The sequence below is a fragment of the Sebastes fasciatus genome, chromosome 4 (assembly GCF_043250625.1).
Source record: "Sebastes fasciatus isolate fSebFas1 chromosome 4, fSebFas1.pri, whole genome shotgun sequence".
Lineage (NCBI taxonomy): Eukaryota > Metazoa > Chordata > Actinopteri > Perciformes > Sebastidae > Sebastes > Sebastes fasciatus.
The window spans coordinates 3,793,377-3,802,331 of record NC_133798.1 but is presented as its reverse complement, the minus strand read 5'-3'; the positions used below and the strand labels follow the sequence as shown (position 1 = coordinate 3,802,331).

At 45.9% G+C, this 8,955-nt stretch overlaps 1 non-coding gene across 1 annotated transcript; it reads left to right on the top strand.

Moving 5' to 3' along the window:
- The first annotated feature begins 2,797 nt into the window (after window positions 1-2,797).
- On the top strand, window positions 2,798-2,870 carry trnaa-agc (transfer RNA alanine (anticodon AGC)). Its single transcript has one exon. It is a non-coding gene; the product is annotated as a tRNA-Ala (tRNA).
- The last annotated feature ends 6,085 nt before the right edge of the window (window positions 2,871-8,955 follow it).

The following is an 8,955-nucleotide window of genomic DNA, read 5'->3' as shown; positions in this document are numbered from 1 at the left end:
TACAGGGGAATTAGCTCAAATGGTAGAGCGCTCGCTTAGCATGCGAGAAGTAGCGGGATCGATGCCTGCATTCTCCATGAGTCCACAGTACTTTAGTCTCTTCTGTGTATGTAATTTGTGGGGAAATGGCTGGATTAACAAACACTACCATTTCAACAGAGGACTGCAACTGTCTGTTGGTTTACTTCCACATTTGGCCGGCCAAGCAAGGAGTTGTGGCAAGGGCGCTTCCTTTGTAGACTGTCCATCCCAGGAATGTATTTAGCCCTGTTTTTGGGTGACCTAAATTGCCCTGTGATCAGTTTATGCTGTCTGTTCGTCAAAAGTGAGCATTTTTTAATCAAATGGTAGAGCACTCGTTTAGCATGCGAGAGGTAGCTGGATCAATACCCGCATTCTCCACAGACTAATTCTGGCAAAGATTGCCTGAACCACATGGCAACGGATGTTTTGTTCAACCGAATGTGCAAAACCTAAAGACTGCAAGTCATCAGTTTCGTCTCAGTGCATATGACAGTCACTCCATGGGAACGAGAGAATTTCTGTGGGAAAAACTGATCTCAATGTTCCAAAGAGATTTGTTATATTTGTGATATTGGTGTCAGACGAAAGTCAACTTAATTGCAACAAGGATGGGATTTGACCAGACATATGCAGAGCACAATGACTTGGCAGTCCATCGTCTTAACCATGTAAACATGGAAGACGTAAATAACATGTCCTGCGACGAGGATGGGATTCGAACCCACGCGTGCAGAGCACAATGGATTAGCAGTCCATCGCCTTAACCACTCGGCCACCTCGTCTGCTGCTAGCTATGTGTTACAGTAAGAGTCGGACCCAGGTCAGCTTCCAGAGACACAATGGATTAGCGTAGCATGGAAGTAAGGAGGAGGAGGCGATCTAGCGGGACCTACACAAGTGATCTTTGTACAGGGGAATTAGCTCAAATGGTAGAGCGCTCGCTTAGCATGCGAGAAGTAGCGGGATCGATGCCCGCATTCTCCATGAGTCCACAGGACTTTAGTCTCTTCTGTGTATGTAATTTGTGGGAAAATGGCTGGATTAACAAACACTACCATTTCAACAGAGGACTGCAACTGTCTGTTGGTTTACTTCCACATTTGGCCGGCCAAGCAAGGAGTTGTGGCAAGGGCGCTTCCTTTGTAGACTGTCCATCCCAGGAATGTATTTAGCCCTGTTTTTGGGTGACCTAAATTGCCCTGTGATCAGTTTATGCTGTCTGTTCGTCAAAAGTGAGCATTTTTTAATCAAATGGTAGAGCACTCGTTTAGCATGCGAGAGGTAGCTGGATCAATACCCGCATTCTCCACAGACTAATTCTGGCAAAGATTGCCTCAACCACATGGCAACGGATGTTTTGTTCAACCAAATGTGCAAAACCTAAAGACTGCAAGTCATCAGTTTCGTCTCAGTGCATATGACAGTCACTCCATGGGAACGAGAGAATTTCTGTGGGAAAAACTGATCTCAATGTTCCAAAGAGATTTGTTATATTTGTGATATTGGTGTCAGACGAAAGTCAACTTAACTGCAACAAGGATGGGATTTGACCAGACATATGCAGAGCACAATGACTTGGCAGTCCATCGTCTTAACCATGTAAACATGGAAGACGTAAATAACATGTCCTGCGACGAGGATGGGATTCGAACCCACGCGTGCAGAGCACAATGGATTAGCAGTCCATCGCCTTAACCACTCGGCCACATCGTCTGCTGCTAGCTATGTGTTACAGTAAGAGTCGGACCCAGGTCAGCTTCCAGACACACAATGGATTAGCGTAGCATTGAAGTAAGGAGGAGGAGGCGATCTAGCGGGACCTACACAAGTGCTCTTTGTACAGGGGAATTAGCTCAAATGGTAGAGCGCTCGCTTAGCATGCGAGAAGTAGCGGGGTCGATGCCCGCATTCTCCATGAGTCCACAGGACTATAGTCTCTTCTGTGTATGTAATTTGTGGGAAATTGGCTGGATTAACAAACACTACCATTTCAACAGAGGACTGCAACTGTCTGTTGGTTTACTTCCACATTTGGCCGGCCAAGCAAGGAGTTGTGGCAAGGGCGCTTCCTTTGTAGACTGTCCATCCCAGGAATGTATTTAGCCCTGTTTTTGGGTGACCTAAATTGCCCTGTGATCAGTTTATGCTGTCTGTTCGTCAAAAGTGAGCATTTTTTAATCAAATGGTAGAGCACTCGTTTAGCATGCGAGAGGTAGCTGGATCAATACCCGCATTCTCCACAGACGAATTCTGGCAAAGATTGCCTCAACCACATGGCAACGGATGTTTTGTTCAACCGAATGTGCAAAACCTAAAGACTGCAAGTCATCAGTTTCGTCTCAGTGCATATGACAGTCACTCCATGGGAACGAGAGAATTTCTGTGGGAAAAACTGATCTCAATGTTCCAAAGAGATTTGTTATATTTGTGATATTGGTGTCAGACGAAAGTCAACTTAACTGCAACAAGGATGGGATTTGACCAGACATATGCAGAGCACAATGACTTGGCAGTCCATCGTCTTAACCATGTAAACATGGAAGACGTAAATAACATGTCCTGCGACGAGGATGGGATTCGAACCCACGCGTGCAGAGCACAATGGATTAGCAGTCCATCGCCTTAACCACTCGGCCACCTCGTCTGCTGCTAGCTATGTGTTACAGTAAGAGTCGGACCCAGGTCAGCTTCCAGAGACACAATGGATTAGCGTAGCATGGAAGTAAGGAGGAGGAGGCAATCTAGCGGGACCTACACAAGTGTTCTTTGTACAGGGGAATTAGCTCAAATGGTAGAGCGCTCGCTTAGCATGCGAGAAGTAGCGGGATCGATTCCCGCATTCTCCATGAGTCCACAGGACTTTAGTCTCTTCTGTGTATGTAATTTGTGGGAAATTGGCTGGATTAACAAACCCTACCATTTCAACAGAGGACTGCAACTGTCTGTTGGTTTACTTCCACATTTGGCCGGCCAAGCAAGGAGTTGTGGCAAGGGCGCTTCCTTTGTAGACTGTCCATCCCAGGAATGTATTTAGCCCTGTTTTTGGGTGACCTAAATTGCCCTGTGATCAGTTTATGCTGTCTGTTCGTCAAAAGTGAGCATTTTTTAATCAAATGGTAGAGCACTCGTTTAGCATGCGAGAGGTAGCTGGATCAATACCCGCATTCTCCACAGACGAATTCTGGCAAAGATTGCCTCAACCACATGGCAACGGATGTTTTGTTCAACCGAATGTGCAAAACCTAAAGACTGCAAGTCTTCAGTTTCGTCTCAGTGCATATGACAGTCACTCCATGGGAACGAGAGAATTTCTGTGGGAAAAACTGATCTCAATGTTCCAAAGAGATTTGTTATATTTGTGATATTGGTGTCAGACGAAAGTCAACTTAACTGCAACAAGGATGGGATTTGACCAGACATATGCAGAGCACAATGACTTGGCAGTCCATCGTCTTAACCATGTAAACATGGAAGACGTAAATAACATGTCCTGCGACGAGGATGGGATTCGAACCCACGCGTGCAGAGCACAATGGATTAGCAGTCCATCGCCTTAACCACTCGGCCACCTCGTCTGCTGCTAGCTATGTGTTACAGTAAGAGTCGGACTCAGGTCAGCTTCCAGAGACACAATGGATTAGCGTAGCATGGAAGTAAGGAGGAGGAGGCAATCTAGCGGGACCTACACAAGTGCTCTTTGTACAGGGGAATTAGCTCAAATGGTAGAGCGCTCGCTTAGCATGCGAGAAGTAGCGGGATCGATGCCAGCATTCTCCATGAGTCCACAGGACTTTAGTCTCTTCTGTGTATGTAATTTGTGGGAAATTGGCTGGATTAACAAACACTACCATTTCAACAGAGGACTGCAACTGTCTGTTGGTTTACTTCCACATTTGGCCGGCCAAGCAAGGAGTTGTGGCAAGGGCGCTTCCTTTTTAGACTGTCCATCCCAGGAATGTATTTAGCCCTGTTTTTGGGTGACCTAAATTGCCCTGTGATCAGTTTATGCTGTCTGTTCGTCAAAAGTGAGCATTTTTTAATCAAATGGTAGAGCACTCGTTTAGCATGCGAGAGGTAGCTGGATCAATACCCGCATTCTCCACAGACTAATTCTGGCAAAGATTGCCTCAACCACATGGCAACGGATGTTTTGTTCAACCGAATGTGCAAAACCTAAAGACTGCAAGTCATCAGTTTCGTCTCAGTGCATATGACAGTCACTCCATGGGAACGAGAGAATTTCTGTGGGAAAAACTGATCTCAATGTTCCAAAGAGATTTGTTATATTTGTGATATTGGTGTCAGACGAAAGTCAACTTAACTGCAACAAGGATGGGATTTGACCAGACATATGCAGAGCACAATGACTTGGCAGTCCATCGTCTTAACCATGTAAACATGGAAGACGTAAATAACATGTCCTGCGACGAGGATGGGATTCGAACCCAAGCGTGCAGAGCACAATGGATTAGCAGTCCATCGCCTTAACCACTCGGCCACCTCGTCTGTTGCTAGCTATGTGTTACAGTAAGAGTCGGACCCAGGTCAGCTTCCAGAGACACAATGGATTAGCGTAGCATGGAAGTAAGGAGGAGGAGGCAATCTAGCGGGACCTACACAAGTGCTCTTTGTACAGGGGAATTAGCTCAAATGGTAGAGCGCTCGCTTAGCATGCGAGAAGTAGCGGGGTCGATGCCCGCATTCTCCATGAGTCCACAGGACTTTAGTCTCTTCTGTGTATGTAATTTGTGGGAAATTGGCTGGATTAACAAACACTACCATTTCAACAGAGGACTGCAACTGTCTGTTGGTTTACTTCCACATTTGGCTGGCCAAGCAAGGAGTTGTGGCAAGGGCGCTTCCTTTTTAGACTGTCCATCCCAGGAATGTATTTAGCCCTGTTTTTGGGTGACCTAAATTGCCCTGTGATCAGTTTATGCTGTCTGTTCGTCAAAAGTGAGCATTTTTTAATCAAATGGTAGAGCACTCGTTTAGCATGCGAGAGGTAGCTGGATCAATACCCGCATTCTCCACAGACTAATTCTGGCAAAGATTGCCTCAACCACATGGCAACGGATGTTTTGTTCAACCGAATGTGCAAAACCTAAAGACTGCAAGTCATCAGTTTCGTCTCAGTACATATGACAACGAGAGAATTTCTTTGGGAAAAACTGATCTCAATGTTCCAAAGAGATTTGTTATATTTGTGATATTGGTGTCAGACAAAAGTCAACTTAACTGCAACAAGGATGGGATTTGACCAGACATATGCAGAGCACAATGACTTGGCAATCCATCGTCTTAACCATGATAACATGTCCTGCGACGAGGATGGGATTCGAACCCACGCGTGCAGAGCACAATGGATTAGCAGTCCATCGCCTTAACCACTCGGCCACCTCGTCTGCTGCTAGCTATGTGTTACAGTAAGAGTCGGACCCAGGTCAGCTTCCAGAGACACAATGGATTAGCGTAGCATGGAAGTAAGGAGGAGGAGGCGATCTAGCGGGACCTACACAAGTGCTCTTTGTACAGGGGAATTAGCTCAAATGGTAGAGCGCTCGCTTAGCATGCGAGAAGTAGCGGGATCGATGCCTGCATTCTCCATGAGTCCACAGTACTTTAGTCTCTTCTGTGTATGTAATTTGTGGGGAAATGGCTGGATTAACAAACACTACCATTTCAACAGAGGACTGCAACTGTCTGTTGGTTTACTTCCACATTTGGCCGGCCAAGCAAGGAGTTGTGGCAAGGGCGCTTCCTTTGTAGACTGTCCATCCCAGGAATGTATTTAGCCCTGTTTTTGGGTGACCTAAATTGCCCTGTGATCAGTTTATGCTGTCTGTTCGTCAAAAGTGAGCATTTTTTAATCAAATGGTAGAGCACTCGTTTAGCATGCGAGAGGTAGCTGGATCAATACCCGCATTCTCCACAGACTAATTCTGGCAAAGATTGCCTCAACCACATGGCAACGGATGTTTTGTTCAACCGAATGTGCAAAACCTAAAGACTGCAAGTCATCAGTTTCGTCTCAGTGCATATGACAGTCACTCCATGGGAACGAGAGAATTTCTGTGGGAAAAACTGATCTCAATGTTCCAAAGAGATTTGTTATATTTGTGATATTGGTGTCAGACGAAAGTCAACTTAACTGCAACAAGGATGGGATTTGACCAGACATATGCAGAGCACAATGACTTGGCAGTCCATCGTCTTAACCATGTAAACATGGAAGACGTAAATAACATGTCCTGCGACGAGGATGGGATTCGAACCCACGCGTGCAGAGCACAATGGATTAGCAGTCCATCGCCTTAACCACTCGGCCACCTCGTCTGCTGCTAGCTATGTGTTACAGTAAGAGTCGGACCCAGGTCAGCTTCCAGAGACACAATGGATTAGCGCAGCATGGAAGTAAGGAGGAGGAGGCGATCTAGCGGGACCTACACAAGTGCTCTTTGTACAGGGGAATTAGCTCAAATGGTAGAGCGCTCGCTTAGCATGCGAGAAGTAGCGGGATCGATGCCCGCATTCTCCATGAGTCCACAGGACTTTAGTCTCTTCTGTGTATGTAATTTGTGGGAAAATGGCTGGATTAACAAACACTACCATTTCAACCGAGGACTGCAACTGTCTGTTGGTTTACTTCCACATTTGGCCGGCCAAGCAAGGAGTTGTGGCAAGGGCGCTTCCTTTGTAGACTGTCCATCCCAGGAATGTATTTAGCCCTGTTTTTGGGTGACCTAAATTGCCCTGTGATCAGTTTATGCTGTCTGTTCGTCAAAAGTGAGCATTTTTTAATCAAATGGTAGAGCACTCGTTTAGCATGCGAGAGGTAGCTGGATCAATACCCGCATTCTCCACAGACTAATTCTGGCAAAGATTGCCTGAACCACATGGCAACGGATGTTTTGTTCAACCGAATGTGCAAAACCTAAAGACTGCAAGTCATCAGTTTCGTCTCAGTGCATATGACAGTCACTCCATGGGAACGAGAGAATTTCTGTGGGAAAAACTGATCTCAATGTTCCAAAGAGATTTGTTATATTTGTGATATTGGTGTCAGACGAAAGTCAACTTAATTGCAACAAGGATGGGATTTGACCAGACATATGCAGAGCACAATGACTTGGCAGTCCATCGTCTTAACCATGATAACATGTCCTGCGACGAGGATGGGATTCGAACCCACGCGTGCAGAGCACAATGGATTAGCAGTCCATCGCCTTAACCACTCGGCCACCTCGTCTGTTGCTAGCTATGTGTTACAGTAAGAGTCGGACCCAGGTCATCTTCCAGAGACACAATGGATTAGCGCAGCATGGAAGTAAGGAGGAGGAGGCGATCTAGCGGGACCTACACAAGTGCTCTTTGTACAGGGGAATTAGCTCAAATGGTAGAGCGCTCGCTTAGCATGCGAGAAGTAGCGGGATCGATGCCGCATTCTCCATGAGTCCACAGGACTTTAGTCTCTTCTGTGTATGTAATTTGTGGGAAAATGGCTGGATTAACAAACACTACCATTTCAACAGAGGACTGCAACTGTCTGTTGGTTTACTTCCACATTTGGCCGGCCAAGCAAGGAGTTGTGGCAAGGGCGCTTCCTTTTTAGACTGTCCATCCCAGGAATGTATTTAGCCCTGTTTTTGGGTGACCTAAATTGCCCTGTGATCAGTTTATGCTGTCTGTTCGTCAAAAGTGAGCATTTTTTAATCAAATGGTAGAGCACTCGTTTAGCATGCGAGAGGTAGCTGGATCAATACCCGCATTCTCCACAGACTAATTCTGGCAAAGATTGCCTCAACCACATGGCAACGGATGTTTTGTTCAACCGAATGTGCAAAACCTAAAGACTGCAAGTCATCAGTTTCGTCTCAGTGCATATGACAGTCACTCTATGGCAACGAGAGAATTTCTGTGGGAAAAACTGATCTCAATGTTCCAAAGAGATTTGTTATATTTGTGATATTGGTGTCAGACGAAAGTCAACTTAACTGCAACAAGGATGGGATTTGACCAGACATATGCAGAGCACAATGACTTGGCAGTCCATCGTCTTAACCATGTAAACATGGAAGACGTAAATAACATGTCCTGCGACGAGGATGGGATTCGAACCCACGCGTGCAGAGCACAATGGATTAGCAGTCCATCGCCTTAACCACTCGGCCACCTCGTCTGTTGCTAGCTATGTGTTACAGTAAGAGTCGGACCCAGGTCAGCTTCCAGAGACACAATGGATTAGCGTAGCATGGAAGTAAGGAGGAGGAGGCAATCTAGCGGGACCTACACAAGTGCTATTTGTACAGGGGAATTAGCTCAAATGGTAGAGCGCTCGCTTAGCATGCGAGAAGTAGCGGGATCGATGCCCGCATTCTCCATGAGTCCACAGGACTTTAGTCTCTTCTGTGTATGTAATTTGTGGGAAAATGGCTGGATTAACAAACACTACCATTTCAACCGAGGACTGCAACTGTCTGTTGGTTTACTTCCACATTTGGCCGGCCAAGCAAGGAGTTGTGGCAAGGGCGCTTCCTTTGTAGACTGTCCATCCCAGGAATGTATTTAGCCCTGTTTTTGGGTGACCTAAATTGCCCTGTGATCAGTTTATGCTGTCTGTTCGTCAAAAGTGAGCATTTTTTAATCAAATGGTAGAGCACTCGTTTAGCATGCGAGAGGTAGCTGGATCAATACCCGCATTCTCCACAGACTAATTCTGGCAAAGATTGCCTCAACCACATGGCAACGGATGTTTTGTTCAACCGAATGTGCAAAACCTAAAGACTGCAAGTCATCAGTTTCGTCTCAGTGCATATGACAGTCACTCCATGGGAAGGAGAGAATTTCTGTGGGAAAAACTGATCTCAATGTTCCAAAGAGATTTGTTATATTTGTGATATTGGTGTCAGACGAAAGTCAACTTAACTGCAA